The sequence below is a fragment of the Camelus bactrianus genome, chromosome 2 (assembly GCF_048773025.1).
Source record: "Camelus bactrianus isolate YW-2024 breed Bactrian camel chromosome 2, ASM4877302v1, whole genome shotgun sequence".
Lineage (NCBI taxonomy): Eukaryota > Metazoa > Chordata > Mammalia > Artiodactyla > Camelidae > Camelus > Camelus bactrianus.
In genome coordinates, this window is record NC_133540.1 from 35711072 (window position 1) to 35728661 (window position 17590).

General features: G+C 37.2%; 1 long non-coding RNA gene across 1 annotated transcript in view; it reads left to right on the forward strand.

The window, feature by feature from the left end:
• Positions 1-17590, forward strand: part of LOC141579350 (uncharacterized) — a 62054-nt gene that overhangs the window by 33539 nt on the left and 10925 nt on the right. The window contains exon 2 of the long non-coding RNA XR_012510547.1: positions 14676-14776. This is a non-coding gene — a long non-coding RNA (uncharacterized LOC141579350). The remainder of the gene's footprint in view (positions 1-14675; positions 14777-17590) is intronic.

Below are 17590 nucleotides of genomic sequence, written 5' to 3' on the forward strand. Positions count from 1 at the left end.
AGACCTGTGTCCCAGACGATGGTAGATGAGCTCCTGCCACAATGTGAAATGAGGATGGGGTTATCGGACACGTGGGACAACAGAGCAATTTGGACCCTAGTAAATTTCATTTAATCTCACTTGAACCAACATTTATTGAGTCTAACTGCACTGAACCCTCTCTGCTAGGCACCTCCTCGTAGGTTATCTTTTTTCACCCCCAAAATAGCACTGTGAAAGAGACATCATTTATCCCACTCTCGTGGAATAAAGCCAAGGTTCAGAAATGTTAAATAATTTGCCCAAAGGGAAGAACTGACATTTAAACTCACAACTTCTGATATCATTTGTGAAAATTTTGCTGCAAGGTGGGTTCCAATGTCCTGTCACATGTGAAAGAAGAGACAAACATTTTTCTTGGATTTCTTAAGAGTTTCATAACTGACCTTTATTTATTCCATAGAAGGATTCTTTGGATTGAGAACTTGCCACATATCCCAACACGTATCTGTATCTCAAGCTGGTCTTTCTTCTCTACCATGAGTAGTTATTTCTACTTTGGCACATTTTTCTAGTCTTTAAGCATACACGCCTTAAAGTGCTCTTTGAGCCTCTGTTCTATCTTTTTTTCTTTTTTTTAATTTATTTTTTATTTTGCTTTATTTTTGGGGGGGGGTAGGTAATTAGGCTTACTTATTTATTTATTTATTTGTAGAGGAGGTACTGGGGATTGAACCCAGGACCTTGTGCATGCTACGCATACACTCTACCACCTGAGCTATACCCTCCCCACTTCTGCTCCATCTCTTCAAACTACTATCAAATTCTATTTATTTTTTCTTTAAAATGTTTTTCGGTTTTACCCCCTTTCTCTTCATCTTATATTTCTCACCTTAGTCTAGTCTGGCCTCACTTCTGTCCTGATCACTGCGATGCCTTCTAACCGATCCTCCTTTCTATAGTTTTTCATGTTTTCCACTGATCACGCCCTCCAGGCCCACTGTAGAGTGGGCAGACTCCTGGGCAAATATTTTCTGCAGGATCCTTGTCTATATAAACCAGTTGATTAAAAATGTATTATACAATTCATGGCCCCATGTAGGGTAGCATGGTTTATCAAAGGTGCTTTAGAATAATGTATAGAGAAGAGATGCTTTTTTTTTTTTTTTTTTTTTTTGATAATCAGTGCATATGAAGACTCTTCACAGTGTTCAAGTCCAGGAAACACCTTTCCAAGTTCTTTATTTTCCTGGCTAATTGTATATCTCCCATCATGAGAAAAAGGTAGTAATGTGACTACTCATAACACTGCTATTCTTCAGAACTTGTTTATGTTGACGAATATACATCTTCTTGCCTCTGAACTTCCCTAATACCATGTATGTGATGCTGCTGACACCGTAACTCAAGATGCTCCCTCGCTCACTGTGCTGCCTGTGGCTCTCACAGGTTATTACTGGGCATCACTGATGCTCTGCCTGAATGTGTCTTGCCCAGAGCATGCAGGAAAACATAAAAGATAGTTATTTCCTGGCGACGTTAATTTACCATTCAGCATTAACAGAAAATAATACCTCTTCCTACCATGTGTTCTCTTGATTCTGGGGTCTCTCACCACTGTATTGCTAGAATGTGATCACTTTTGAACTTTTTCATATTTATTGAGGTCCACTTAATATACCAAAAAACTGTACCTATTTAATGTGTACACTTTGATGAGTTTGAACATATGCATACATCTATGATACCATTACCACAATCAAGGAAATAAATGTATCTATCACCTCCAAAAGATTTCTTGTGTCCTCTTGCCTTGTTTGTGTGTGTGTGTGTATGTGTGTTAAGAACACTTGGCATAAGATTTACCCTCTTAAGTTTTTAAGTGCGCAATACAGATTGATAACTAAATTGTTAACTATAGGCACTATGTTGTAGAGCAGATCTCTAGAATTTATTCATCTTGTATAACTGCAACTTTATGCCCACTGAACCACAACTCTCCACTTCCCTTCCCCTCATCCCATGGCAGCCACCATTCTATGCACTGCTTCTATGGGTCTGACTATTTCATACTCATACTTCATGTAAGTACCAGCTACCCTGGTCTAGGCTCAAAGAAATCTGCTTGAGGTCACTGCCAACTCCAGCTGGTCTTGGTATTTGACAAGAAATAAGAAAATTTTATGAAAGGTGCTCCCAAGTATGGAGATGCTCTGAAACATGAGGTTCCAGGGCAGGACCCCATGTGTCTGCACCTAAGAGTGGTAATACCCTCCTACCCAGTATCATTTCCAGACAACCTTCCTAAAACACCGCTTGTCCAAGAATTCATGTCTTATTACTGTCAACCACATCCATGGTGCCCTTTTATCTGTTTTTTTCTGACTCAGCATAATCTGACCTCTTTGGTCATTGCAACCCAGTTTCTCTGTATTCTCTAACACTCATCCTTAAACAAGTGTTGACCATATCTTACATGTTCATTTCAACTCAGGTGTCTTTGCTCATATTCTTCTCCCCTACTCTTCTCATTCCAACAGTATAAATTCTGTTCTTTTTTGTTTTTTTAAATCAGCTCAAGTCTTAAGTCTTCTATGAGTGTATTAGTTTGCACTGTTTTCTCCATTTTTTGTCACTATACTGGGTTTAAAAATCTCTACTAGTCACTTTAGGATAAAACTGGTTGCTTTTCCTTTTCTTTCACATGTGAGCATATTAGTTATCTCTCTTCAATTAAGCTATAAATTTGTTGATAGCTAGGAGTATATAATGCCTTAGCTGGAATCCACATAGCACTCTGGACAATATGCATTGATAAATTCAATAAAACAATGTATGATCAACCCAAAGCTGAACTTGGTCACTGTGTTAGAATAAGGTATTTCTTGTTGTTTAGGAGTCTTAGTAAAAATAAGTGATTAGGAAAATGGCAAGATGGTGGCCCAAGTTATATGGAGAAAGCGAAACTTGGAGAATGATAAAGAGAAAAGGAAAAGTAAAGAAGAAGATGATTTTTGTGCCCACCTCTTCAAAACATCTAAAAATTCAGCTAGGTCTTTAGTTTTCTCTCGGGAGGCCAAACGATATGTAAAGTGAGGTCACTTAACCATGGTTTCCTGAAGACATGTAATGCCACAGAGAGCATTTTAAACCAAAGAAAATCAGGTCAGGTCCTTATTAATTGGAGACAAAAAAGGAATGATAGAATTGCAGATTGTTGAAGGAAAAGCTAAAAGCAAACCCAAAAATCCCCACAATTTCTCCATCCATCTTTACTAATTGCATTTTAAGGCAAAAAGCAAAAGATAAAATACGATCTTGTATTTTAAAAATCATTATTATATTTTATATCTATCTATCTATCTATCTATCTATCTATATTTGTAACCTTCTGTTATACAGTATTTCAAACACATACAAAAAAAGGAGGATAATAAAACAAATTCCTCACTCAGCCATTCTTGTATCATCGCTACCTCCTATCTCTCCACCCAGATCATCTCTAAGCAAATTCTCAACATCATATAATTTCAAATTAATTTCATTATATATCTCTAAATTATAAGCACTTCCCCTACAAAAAAAACATAGCATTTTTATTAAACCTACACACAAAAACATTCCCTTAATACCACCAAATAGCCAATGTTCACATTTTCCAAATTATATTGTGATTTTTAACATTTTGAATGTTTGAATTAAGATCCAAACAAAGCCCACACATTGGACTGGTTAATACATCACTTGTATGAAGGTAGAGGCTCCTACCTCCATTCATGTTGTTGGTTTCTCCCTTGCCATTGTTTCCCTGCAATAACTTACCTGTAGCTTCTGCTTCCCACAGCTTGTTTTACTGATTTCACTCCCTGTGGTGTCATTTAACATGTTCCATGACTCTGGCTCTTTTGTTTCCTCTAACTTGTCAGATTTAAGCACTTGAATGATTCAGGGGGCTTTTTGTTTATTTGTTTTTGTTTTTTACAAAACTGCTTCATAGGTGGTATTGTTACTTCGAAAAGTAGGTACTTACTGGCTTACTGTCTGATTCTCTGTAATCTTAGCAGCCATTGATGAACATTGCCTGGATCAGTCAATTCTTTATGGGCTGGAAAATGATTTGCTAATCGTATTGGTCTCTACTTGTTAGTTGGGATACTTTTAGAAACAGAAATTTCCCCTTGTCAGCTACACCAAAGTAATAATTTTATTAGCAGTGGTTAGGTAAGTACTTGATGCCTTCCATTTACTTATCCATTTTCTAAATAAAACATTGTTTCCCTAGTATCTCCAGTGATGATCAAAGAGATTCTTAAAGTACCATTATGAGCTCATGGATTTAAATGTATTAAATGTATTTCAACCTCTTCTTTTTATTATCTTTATTATCCCAATTTTGGTGAGTAGGAGCCTGTTCAAGTTGGCTTTTGCACCTTTTTGACAGAATTCTAGCGGTCTCTGATAGCACCAATGTTTGATAGCATAGATGTTCTAGACACATATTGTATATTCCTACCTGAGACCTAGAAACAGCCATATCTCCATGGAGGACACACACCCACACACACACACATATATATGTCTAATATTTGTGTACAGTATAAGATCACACACATGTGTACATATTATTTGTTGCATTTATATATTATATATTTATTATATGTAAGATTATATATGAATAATATATGTTATATAGTATAATTATACCTATATATCATGTTGTTCGTATATATAACCTTATATGTGATAAATATATATAATCTTATATATTATAAACTTATTTTATCATACATTACATATTATAAGTATATATGCATCAGACAAAAATCATTATGAAATTATACTGATATATATCATTCAAATTTCAGAATACACAGTTTTGGCTTATCCTCATCAATTTCATGCATGTCTTTTCTTTCATGCTGAACACTCCAATTTCAAGTTTTATCAAGTTAGCTTACACCACACACGCATAGTCTGAGGATGGTAGCAATGCCAATGTTAACACCAAAAATGTGATTACTGAAAACATAGTTGTACAATCAAATTACTGTGATTCGCAGTCATTTAAAATAGTTCGTATCTCTATGGTTGTCACATCACATTTTTGTTTGTTTTAGATTGCATTCCACTTTTTAAAGATTGCTTTTTAAAATTTAATTTAAATTATAATTATTTTAAACGTGTTTACAAAGTCCAACCTATAAAGCAAAGTAAATTCAAAAAAGTATCACTTCTATACCTTATTGACTGCAACCTAATTTCTCCCTCCTCTTACAGGAAACAATTTAATATCATGGTTTACCTTTCTGTGTAATGGTAGCATACATAAATGATTCCTTTATCTATCTTGCTCTTTTTACTTATGCTGGAGCCTACTCCAAAGTACTACATAAAGCTGCACTATCCAAAACAGTAACCATCAGACACATATGACCATTTAAACTTAAATCTAAATGAAATAAATTTAACTAAAATTTAAAATTCCATTTTTCAGTCTTCTTTGTCTCACCAAGTCTGATCTAGCTACTGCTGCTATGACTACCCAACTTGCCAAGACAAAGTCTAAGGCTGAAACCTTCTGGTATGGTTTCACCCCTTGAAGAAATCAAGCAATTAACTTAGCCACTTGATGGCAAGTTGATTAGATTCAACGCTTTACTCCCTAGAAATACAAAATTCATTCTGGCCTAGATTGACAGGTGCTCAGGGTATGGTTTTGCCTTTCTTTCCCACACTTTCTCAGCCATTTGAAGACCTGAAGTGTTTGAGTTATTGACATGGGATCATGTTAAATAATTCCTTGGACCAAAAGACATGCTTTCCCATTCAGAGATGGGCAACTATCGACAATCACTATGGGTTCCACTGTGGTCTACCACACACTGCAATGTCCGGAAGCTACTTGACTGATAGACCAACAGAATGACTTTTTGAGGGCATAACTGAGGCATCAGTTTAGAGATAAATCCCTGCAGGAATAGAGTACTATCCTTCAAGATGAGGTTCATCTTAAAGTAATGGCCATGCCATGGCATTATGTCTGCCATAGTTGGAATAACTAAGTCCAGGAATCAAGGTGGTAGAAATAGGAATGATTATTCCCACTCATAATGATTATGCCTATTCCTATTCCTGTTCATTCATGATGACATACTTGAGGATTTTATGCTTCACATCCCCACAATTCTTGGCTCTATATGTCTAGAGTTACAACTATTACCCGGCCACATTGGATTCCTCATGCCAGGGAACCAACTGTCAAACAAAGTATTTCCATACTGGCAGGGTTAAGTGACTTTAATTATCATGAGGATACTGGGTTACTGCTGAATAAAGGGGCAGGGGGGTGGTGGAGCAGAGAGGAATCTCTTTGGCCCTCGGGTGATGTACTGGGCATCTCTTTGAATTTGCATGCCCAGTTTTAACTGGAAATGGATACATATAATAATCACAGGCTGACAAAGGCATGATAATCAGAGGCTTAGGTTGGAGGGTCTGAGGTACCCTGCCAGGCAGGCCCCTTACACCATCAGAAATGCTAGATGAGGTTGGTGAGAATCTAGACTAAGTGGTCGAGGAAAGAGAAGTTCAGGGTCAACAATTTTCTTGGAAACAACTGTAGCAGTGGTGTTAGAAGAGGTCACTGAGGGGAAATGACTTCCAGTTGACCCCTGAGCTGGACCCAGGCATTTGGAGGCTCCTTACTGCCTCCTCTGTCCTTGGAATGTATGCTCCTCCCATTGTCCCCACATGGGAGCCATTCAAGGACACAGCCTTGAGAGAGCAATGTGTTGTTGGCAACCATGTGAACTGAATACATGACTGAACCCCATTAAGGCTTCTTTGTAAACATTTAATAAGATTCTGGCGGGCCGGTGCAGAGATCTACTCATCTGTCAGCTGCCCAAGACAAGCCTCATACATAAGTTTCCCTGCTTATTAAAACTGCTACCTACAAAGCTGGCGTGGCCTGTGCCTTTGTTTGGTGTCTCTTTGACATCTGTGTACAGGAACCAGTATCAAATTTCATCCAGGAAACTCCCAAAGTTGTGAACCAACAAGTGAACACTTGTATTTGTCATACTGACTCTCCTCTTGTAAAGTTCCCAGAAATTGGAGCTAACCAAAATCACAGGGAAGCTGTCAGTGAACAGAGAACACTCACTGGGAAAAGTGAATAGATTTCGGTAGTATAAGGTGGGACTCTACAGATACTCTTGGTATGGTGCAAAAGATCTCATTTACTAGACACTGTAACCATCTCTCAGCTGCTTGAGTTTTGACCTTTAATGGCTCACACCTCTGGCTTTCTGTCGAAGATTGCCTTAGGCTGACAGGAGCCACCTGACCCAGAAATGCTTTGGAATTTATGCACTCATCCCCATTTCAGTTGGTCGATAGCCAGAGACAATGGTATAATGGCTTAGCCTCCCCATTCCCATCTGGGTGAGAAAACCTCTGGTGCAATTCACACTCCAAAGTATAAGGCTTAATGCCTGACTTCCCATGAAACTGTATCTTTGCCCATCTTGCCCTGCTGTTCTGTTTCCCTTATCCCCTTGCCTTTTTCCCAAATAAATCCTCACTTACTTGCAAAAAAGAAAATTCCCCATCTCAGAAATCCAACCTAAAACCATATTTGCAGTGGTCCTGGTATTACTGCTCTGAGTTTCTGTGTGTGTGTGTGTGTGTGTGTGTGTGTGGTTGTGTAGGTAGTGGAATGAAGCCAGTGAATAATTTTGGGATATTCTATAGAGTTTTACCTTTCCCAGGGTCATTGGAAATGAGATTCTTGAGGGACAAGAAAGTAAACACAGATTTAAGGTTAGTAGAGATTAAAAACTCTTTGTATTTAAATTTTGATTGGAAGCTCATCTTCATATTGAGATTTTTTTCATAAAGCATTTTTTTAAAAAACATATGTCCTAGCTCTGTCCATTGAAAAGACCAAGAAGCAAAGACCGACCCCATGGCAAAGTGCTCAGATTGTCTTGAAAATACTATTTCCCACAAAGAGTAACCAGGGTTCCTTAAAGTTATGTTCACAGCAGGAAACACACAAGATGAGCCTGAAATGTCCTGTCACAACAGATAGCAAGGCAATTAATAAACACCAGTAAGTACCAGCTTAAAGAGGCTTTCACTGGCCAAAAATAAGGTCATTTTGTAAGGATAACAACTGTAATAAATTAAAATACACCAAATATGCTTAAATTCATGCACTGATAATAATAATACTAAAACAAAGAACAACAAAGTAAACAGATTGTTCACTGGTACACAATGCTAGAGAACTGAATTCAATTAAAGACAGAAGAAATGGTTAAATCTCCTGAAATAAGTTCATAGGCTTTGCAAAGCTAGAAATGCTCTGTCACAAATTCCTGCCTCATCCACTTGTCTAATTTCTTAGCCAATTTTCAAGAGACTTTTTTTCTGTTTCTAAGATTAGGTAAAAAAAAAAAATCAAAGTGCAAGCACATTGTTAATTTATAACTACAACATGCCTAATAAAAATGTATTTTATTTGGTATCCCCATTAACCTTATTTCTAGAGTTGAAAGATATGAAGTAAAATTTTTGAATAGTAGAATATTAAAATAAGCTTGGAGATCATAAGCCAGTGTCTCATTTTACATATCAAGTGTCTGAGGTTTTTCACTCTATTTCCAAGACATTACCCACACAACTATGGTAGGAAGATGTCTCCATCAGAGAGTTGAATTTTCGTTCTGAAGAGCACTGCAGGTGGGAAGTCTGTTCCTCCCTTTTCCCAACATGGCAGAAGGTCTGTTTTGATTAGCACTGCTGCCTGCTGAGTTCTTGTCCTAGCCTTGGGGTGTATTGGAAAAACATTTTATTTTCCTTCTGCTGTATGAATTGACAGGCTTTTCTTTAGCAATTATTTTGATGGCTCATATTCCTTACAATGAGGAAGTTACCATGATGGGATGCAGATGCTTAAATCCTTGCCCAAATCTGTGAAAGGCTGTATGGAGGAAGAGGAGGAGTTTGCTAAACCAGAGGAAAGTAGTCAGAGGGGCTTGACCGTGAAAGCAGTCATGGAGAGAGCTGGGGAGTATTCAGGAGACGACTGTGTCCAGGACTGGCTGGGGGGTCAAGGCACTGACCCCGGGTTAAAGGTTCACAGATGATTCACACAACACTATAAACATGTCCGTTGGATGAATGAATACGGGAGCATTCCAGGCAAGACAGTACAGGGATGAGAAGGTGAAGCATAGAAAACTCTCACTCTGCAAAGGTAGAAACACTCATGGAGTTAAGCTGATAAAAGGCTCGTAAGCTCATACATAAAATTAAGTGAGCCATTAATGAGAAAGTCCCCTAGAATCTCACCTATGTTAGACAAACCTTAAATAATTCATAATAATAAAAAAGAAATCAAGCCATTAGCTTCTCTTGTGAGAACACGGTGTCTTCTGTGAGAAGACTACTGTTGGCCAGACATCTATTAGAGTGTAGGAGACAATTCTTAATCTCAAAATAAATGTGGGAAAATATTCACCAAGGAAAACAGAGTTGATCAAGTCAGATCCAACCACAGAGAGCTCCACAGGAGTGTTTAAATTCTTGGATTGCTCTAGAGCTCTGTTGCTCAGTTTCCTTGTGTATAAAATGGCATATCATCATATAAATCTCGTAAGATTGCAGTCAGAGTGAAAACAAATGAAATATGCACAGCAGAGTCCCCTCCTTTCCCACGACACCATCCTCCTACTAAAACAGCAGAGTTGGGTAGTTGCGACAGAGACTTATGACCCCAAAGCCTAAAATATTTACTATCTGCCCCTCACAGGAAACAGTATGTTGACCCCAATTTAAATCAATAATAGTAAGTAAGTACTTGCACCTTGAGGACTCACTGAGCATCTAAAACTCTGAATTGCCTCCTATTTCATCTTAGCAAGAATGTTGGGCTAAAAGCTGGGTAAGGCTTACTGAATTAACCTAGAGCCTGTATTCTCTCAGAAACCACAATTTGCACTTGAAAGGAGTAATCTCAAGGATGCGCACGCTAACCCTGAGGTTCTCCAGGTTCTGGTATGTAAGAAATTATAGATCAGAAAGCTCCAACCCCTTGATTTCTTTGCTTTGTTTCTTCATGGCCATTCCTTACAGAACTGTAATTTGAAAGGTTGACCTTAGTCCCCCAAAGAGCAATGCTGTATCTTAAATAGAACTCACGTTCAAGTATTTGTCCATTAGATCATGCAGTATTCTTTGGGGGAACTATGTTAAAGGAGGATTTTAGTTGACTATCTACAGTGACAGTAAGACTATGTCAGAAAAGTATGGGTAGTATTTCTACTTGCAATAAAGGAGTCTTGAATTCAATATTAGAGACAACTTAGTTCTTCCTGGTAAACTCCCATACTTTTATTTTTAGTTTGATGAGGGCTGAATAATTCTTCACGCTTCCGCATTTGTTTCAGGCCTATAGAAAGACAGAAAAATGAAAGATTTGGAAGCAGTGAGCCAGCTGGACCTGAGGCTTCTCCCCTTAGAAATTCAAATTAAATGCCCCATAGCTCGTCAGGTGCCATCTACCAGCAAACTGACGTTTCTCCACCTTCTAGGCTGCTCTTAGGTTCCTTTCATAACAAAAGAGCAAAGCCCCAAAGGGTGTCCAGCCAGACCCAGACTAAGGCAACCACGGCACAGGAGGCAGAGACCCCAGGGGACCCATGAGTTACAGCCAGCACCTAGGGACACCGCATGCTCTCTTGAGCCCTTTTCTTAGGAAACTCAGCACTAAATTCTGTGGCAAAATGCCCTAGAGCTTACGGTGTAATCATTTCCATGGGCATTATGGTTCTTATTTTTGCTTTTTTAAAATCATTACTTTAATGGTCCTATTATGTCTATTATTATTAGCCAGCTCAAATCTTTTCTGGAAATAGGGTATAAATAATAAATAAGTGAAATAAATTCCTTTTCTTTGCCCAGCATGTGCTGTATACTTCGGAGGACATGAAAAACATAATCACTGCTCGCCGGGAGATTTTATTGTCAATTGGGGGATGAGAAATACACTCGTTAAACAACTAGAGGATATTTTAAGACTACTTATCATTTTTACTGCCAGTTGTCTGATACAGACAGTCTATTAGAGAGATTCAGAAAAAGGCGGGTTCTATATAAACAGAATTAGTCAGAGAAAGCTTCATACACGGGTTGAGATACAGTCCGTTTAATGCCACATCTCCAGCCCAGAGCTCCCCGACCAAGGTGTCAAGTTGATATCGATCCCTTCTTCCCCCTGGGTAGCTGAGAAGGCATGAAGCAGCATCTGGCTGGGAGCAGCCTGCTTTGAGCTTCAAACTGCCCTTGATTTTACCTTAGTGGGTCACACCAGCACGATCATCTTCTTTGTGTGAAAAGCAGTCTCACGATTGGTCTAGGGAAAATGGAACTATCTAACTATATTAATTTCAGCTTCTCATATCTGATTACATTCAGTAAGATTTCCCTTAAACAACATTCAGCTAATCTGAATCTTTCTGGCTGAGCTGTTGGCTTTCCAAACTGTTCCCCAAAATTCACAGTCTCATAAAGTGAGTCACTGTGCCTGTTCGCCAGAAGCGATTTTGGCCATATAAACAGTTCATTAGTTCATTTCCTGTGGGAATTCAGTAGTTACTTGTTAGTTGATTGTTGCTTCCATAAAAATAATCTCTTTGCTTCCTACTACTATGTAAGCAAGCCTGCTGCCCATGGTTGACAAGCATATACATATATATACAATCTGTATGTATGTATGTATCAGAATAACACCTAATACCACAAAAAAGAGGAAAATACACTTTGATTTATTAGCATCAGGTTTCTAGCTGCACATTGGCCAGTTTGGTCAAAAGTTTAAATTCTTCCAGTGAATGGATTCTTTATCATTTTCGTCATCCAAATAGTGGGTATCTTTACATCATAGAACTAAGTTGGTGACAACCAAAATAAAAAGAAAAAATTCCAAATGTTCTTGGCTGGCAATGTTAAGAATCTATAAACATAAGAAAATAATCAACAATTTAGTAAAAGAAAATGGCGAAATAAGGAAAAGAAAAAGAAAAACTGAATGTTGCAACAATGTTCTGAGCACCAAAGACTTCAATGGTGAGGAAGAGACTCTAGATTTAGTTTTCTAGAAAATTCTCCAGCTCTGCAGGTATGTGCCAAAAAGCCTTCAAAGAAGAACCTAGTAGCTTGCAGCTAAAGGTGCCTGGTGAGGCAGCCTTATGCATCCTCTGTGAACGCTTCAAAGTTCATATCCTACACAAATGCAGAAGTGATTTTGTTTCTTTCCTTATTTTAATATGAATTTTCTGTCTTAAAAAAAACCCCACATACTATTCTGTAATTAACTCCAACTTCTTTTAGTGAATTTTCTATAGTCGATAGAAAATACCAACTCCCAATTACTCAGATGTTATGATTTTTTTTTTATGTTTACAATGAAGCCTAGCTGAAGGACTGGCAAACTTCTCCTGTAAAGGACCAGATAGTAAACATTTAGGCTTTGTGGACAATATCTTCTGTGTTGCAACTATTCCACTTTGCTGTTATAGGGGGAAACAGACAAAGACACTATATTTACAATGGCTGTGCTCCAATAAAACTTGATTTATGGACACTGACATTTGAATTTCACATAATTTTTACATGTCACCAAAGAGTATTCTTCTTTTGATTTTTTTTCAACCATTTTCAAATATAAAAATGTTCTTATCTTGTGGGCTGTAGAAAAGCTAGCTCTTTTTGGCCTTCTAGACATGGTTTGCTGTCCTGGCTGGATCATTGATTTGTAATTTGTGGCTCATAAACCAGTCTGGTGGGTGGGAGAGGAGAGATTTGAGCACAGAATTATTACAAGCAATCTTCTAATAAAGCATTGTCTCTAGACTGGAGAAATGACCTGTCTCATGTACATAATATCTCCTTTTCAAATGTATGTGAGTGTAATTGAAACTAGTAAAATAAAAATCACAGTACCTTCAAGGGGGTTAATAAGGTAGTATAAGATAGTCAAACAGATTTTAATCCACCTGTTCCTAAGAGCTGCTTTGTTTTATGTTTGTTCACTGAGAGTTTAGTAGTTCTAGTCTTTAGAACAAAATTAGGCACACATGGAAGAATAAAGATGAATGGAAGGAGAAAGGAAGAAAGAAAAGAATGAAGACATGGAGTGAGGGAGGGAATAACAGAGGGAGAAGAAGACCTGAACAAGGCAAGACACAAAGAGCAAGATCTTATTGGAAAAAGATACCAAGCAATTGAAAGAGAGAGAGCGAGCCAGCCATTGCTTTTAGTAAAGCTCTCATATGTTTGGAGTCACAATTCCTAATCTTTCCAGACAGATAAAAGCATAGCATTAAAGAGTCTAGACAATAGAGTCACAAATATGATTCATTTCCTAAGTAACTTTTTAAATCTAGATTATTCCTTCATTAACATGCAAAATCTCCCAGGGTGTCAGGAATGCCAGCCTTTATGTCAAACGCAAACTTTTAAATTTGGGGAGAAAAGAAGGAACAAACTGAAAGGACTTCGGGTGCTAGAAAGATTATAATTATGTTAATAATATGATAATAAATTAATGGCCGTGATAAGAAGTTCACTTTGGTATCTCATTGGAAAGATTCAGTTAATGTGGCAAGTTCAGAGGGAAAAGAGCATCTCCAGATACTGGAGAAAATAAAAACCATGATATTTACAGAGAACCCTAATTATAGATATGTTTGATTATGGCCAGTGTAATTTATTATGTAACTGAATTGCTAGCCAAAAACCTGAAATCCAGCTGTGAACAAATATGCTGACATTTAAATATGTGTCAAAAAAACGGCATATGAATTTATCATATCATAGAACTTATTTTAATCTTACCTGATCCTAATTTTAATCTTACTCTTTAAAACACATCTAAATATAATTTATACTAATTCTATGCTTTCTGCATATTGAAATAATACATATGTATGTGTGTATATATCTTTACTGGCTTCCATTGTGCAAATAAAATCCACTATAAAAATGAAATTGGATACATTCAAGAATTTTAAAATTGAGAGAATGAAAAAATTGGAATAAAAAAAGAAGATAAACAGAGAAGTTAAGAAGGCAAAACAAAAAGGAGTAGGACAACAGGAGAAGGAAGGGAAAAGAGGACCCTGGCTGTTGGAGTCCTGACGATACAGAGAGGAAATATTGCTGCTTTACTCTTCTAAGGCACTATCTCTGGAGAAAAGGTGTGGCAAGCATAATTATCTATGAAGAATTAAAGAGGATTTGAACACAGTATTTTAAGACACTTGGCTCCACAAACTTAGTTCTGCACCTGCTATTGAGATTCCTTTGACTGCAAGGCTCTGGTACACTCAGTGGAGAAGAGGAGGAATTTACCTTAAGACGTGATGGAGAGGTGGGAGGGATGTTGCCAGATTATTTATAAAGGATGTTTTCAGACCTCTGGTAAAAGGTAAGCCATATGGATTTTACTCTTTAAAGGATGCTCTGCTTAGAACACATTAGTTTTAAAATAGCATAGGTAGCACGCATGTTTTCAACAAGCATGTTTACTCCTTTTCCTCTCCCATCTTTGTCCCTCTGATGTGCTGTTTGCTAACAGCAAAAATGACTAGTTGCCCCCTCAATATCTGTTCTCCTTTCTCCTACAGCAAGAGAAGTTTCAGCAGGGGACATAGTCTCAGAACTGAAGACAGTATTTCCCAGCCTTCCTCACTGCCAGTCCATGTGACTAGGTTCTGGCCAAAAAAACGTGAGTGGAAATGACTGCAATTTCCGATTCCACCTTTCTAAAGAATGAGCATTCTCTCCCACCTCTTCTGCTCCTTCCAAGATCTCCCCTTTCCTTGAAGGCCATGGGATGGCAGAAGCTTGAGCAACTTCATTCCTTCCCCACCTCTATCCTCATGACTGTATGTTATATTTCTCCCATAGCATAGATTACCTCCTAATAATACCACACATGAAACGATTTAAGTAAAAATATATATTAGTTGCTCATCAGATTCACCACTGTCACTCTTCTGTAGGAAAGAGTAGGGTTTTTTATTTTTCTGTTTTGCTTCCTTAGCACCTAAAACACCTTAAGATACATAGAATGTGCTCAATAAATAATTGTTGAATAAATGAATATTCATATGAAGAGAACCAGGAGAGCTTGGAAAACTAGAAATGTATAGATACTCTTGAAATCTATGGCAGCAACATGTGGTTTGGATTTTTACCTACAAAGAAATTGTTTTAGATCTTTGCATAAATAATGTTTCTTGGACATGCCTACTCTGTAATTTCTCGTTCTGAATTTTTGTTTGCTTGTTAGTTATAGATTAAGGTAGTATAAGGGGAAAAAGAGGAAAAGGCATAAACCAGCTCTAGGATTTTTTTTCTTTCAATCAAAGCCCACAGGAGAAAGCAAACTGGAATTTCACACAAATAAGACACAAAAGATTTTACTGTTGTTATTTTTCTTTTCTTTGTTCTGGACATAGAAACAAACTGTTAGATTCTGGCTTTGGAAATTAAGCACAGAAACTTTAAACCTTCTTTAGTAAATACAATAAATAATAAATTTTCTTCAATGTATTGCATAACTATTTTAGGGGTCTGAATTTGGACATAGAAGAAAAGGAATAGGAAAAAATGTGAAAGAAATGAAGGAAAAATGAGACAGGAAAAGAGAGCTATATTTGGATTAGGCAAGCAAAGAGTGGTATAAAGGAAGACAAATTTACACACATTACATACAGAAAGCTATTTATACTATTTCATTTATACATGTAGAAATATAAAATAAAAATATGAAAGAAAAAATATATATCAGAAATAAAATATGAAAATGATACACCATATAGATTAAATAAAATACAAATAAAATAAATATGTTATATAAATAAAATAATATACAAAATATATAAAACATAAAATAAATATATAAATAACAAATATAAATAAACAAAATATTTAAGTAAAATATAAGAGAAATATTAAAAATATAAAAAATAAAAAAGATATAAAATAAATCCTCATTTATTTTAGACTGCCACATTGTGCTCTATAGGGTGGTAACACTATAATTTCTTCAGTCACTGCATGACAAACAACACTTTAGTGAAAATCCTCTTGTCTGCAAAAGTTGCCAGGCATTGGACATACTATGTCATAGAATATATGCAATTTAAAAAATTTTAGTAGATACTATCAAAATTACCGTTCACAGTCAGAACCCCTGTAGGAACATTGCACAGCTCTAGGTGTTACTCCCCTACCACGTGATGGAGAATATACAACAACTAGCTCCATTTCATTAGGGGACGTTAAGTCAAGAAGAAATAATTGCAGGGTGTGCTATCATATACAGAGTGGTCAAGGAAGGCTTTTTTGATAAGATGGCACATAGATAAAGACCTAAGGGCTGTGAGAGAGTAAAGCATATGGATACCTGTGGGAATGGTGTGCAAAGAGCATAAATAGCAACAAAGCCTGTGAGGCTGGGGGGAGGAATGAGGGGGAAGAGGTAGAAGAAGTGATCAGGAGTTGCCAGGACCTCAGTATGGTCTCTGAGTTTTACTCTGTCACACGGGAAGTTTAGAGCAGAGGACATGACCTACCTTTAAAGGCAGCTGTATTGAGAGCAGAGTCTGAGAGAGAAACATAGACGGAGGGGCCAGGGGCCCAGCTATCATCATAATCCTGGCCAGGGATGGTGATGGCTGGAATTGGGAGGTAGCAGTAGGCATGATGGAAGTGGTCACGTTCTTAATTCCAATCCAATTCTTTTCTTTCTTTCTCTTCATGTGCATAAGTTTTTCATTATAAATGCACAGAATAGTTTTACCTACACAAAAGATGCACATCAATGAAAATGAACAAGTGAAAGGAAGTTTTCCATAGAGTATCCTTTTATTGCTGTCTTGGAGTAGACAGATCCAAAACCAGGCAACCGGTAGACCTTAAAGATCACTCATCCTCATTCCTTAAAATCAAGTCTATGTTGTTTTCTGCCTGCAAAAGCCCAAGTAATACTCCTTTTTTTTCTTTACCATACTTACTAAAAGCAGCCAAGCACAATACTTACAGATGGCAGCTGCTAATGACAAAGTGGGTCTTTGGAGAGTGATTTAGTAATTCTTTAGTGTCAAAAGTCCCATAAATAATGACAATGGGAGACAAAAGAATGTTTAATTTTATTAGAAGTTTTGACCAGTATCAACATCTCTCCTGAGAAGAATTTACATTTACAGTTGAACCAAATTACCCCTCTACAGGGAATGGTAAATGGAGTAAGTGTGGTAGTTGTGGTAGTGGTGTGCATGTGTGTGTGTCTAAATAACCTCCCGGAAAGTACTAAAAATACTCCCAAAGTGTCAGGGTTTGTTTTTACTATCACAGTAAGCAGATATTACTTTGAAAAGTAATTTATCTTCAGTTAATCACAGTACTTGCTTTTTTTTTTTCAAATAAACCACTGAAGTGGACATATTCTGAAAGACCAATAGGCTTGATATACTGAGCCATCAACTGTTTAAATCCCTTTCTTTTCAATCTATGCAGTGACTCTGCAGGGGAA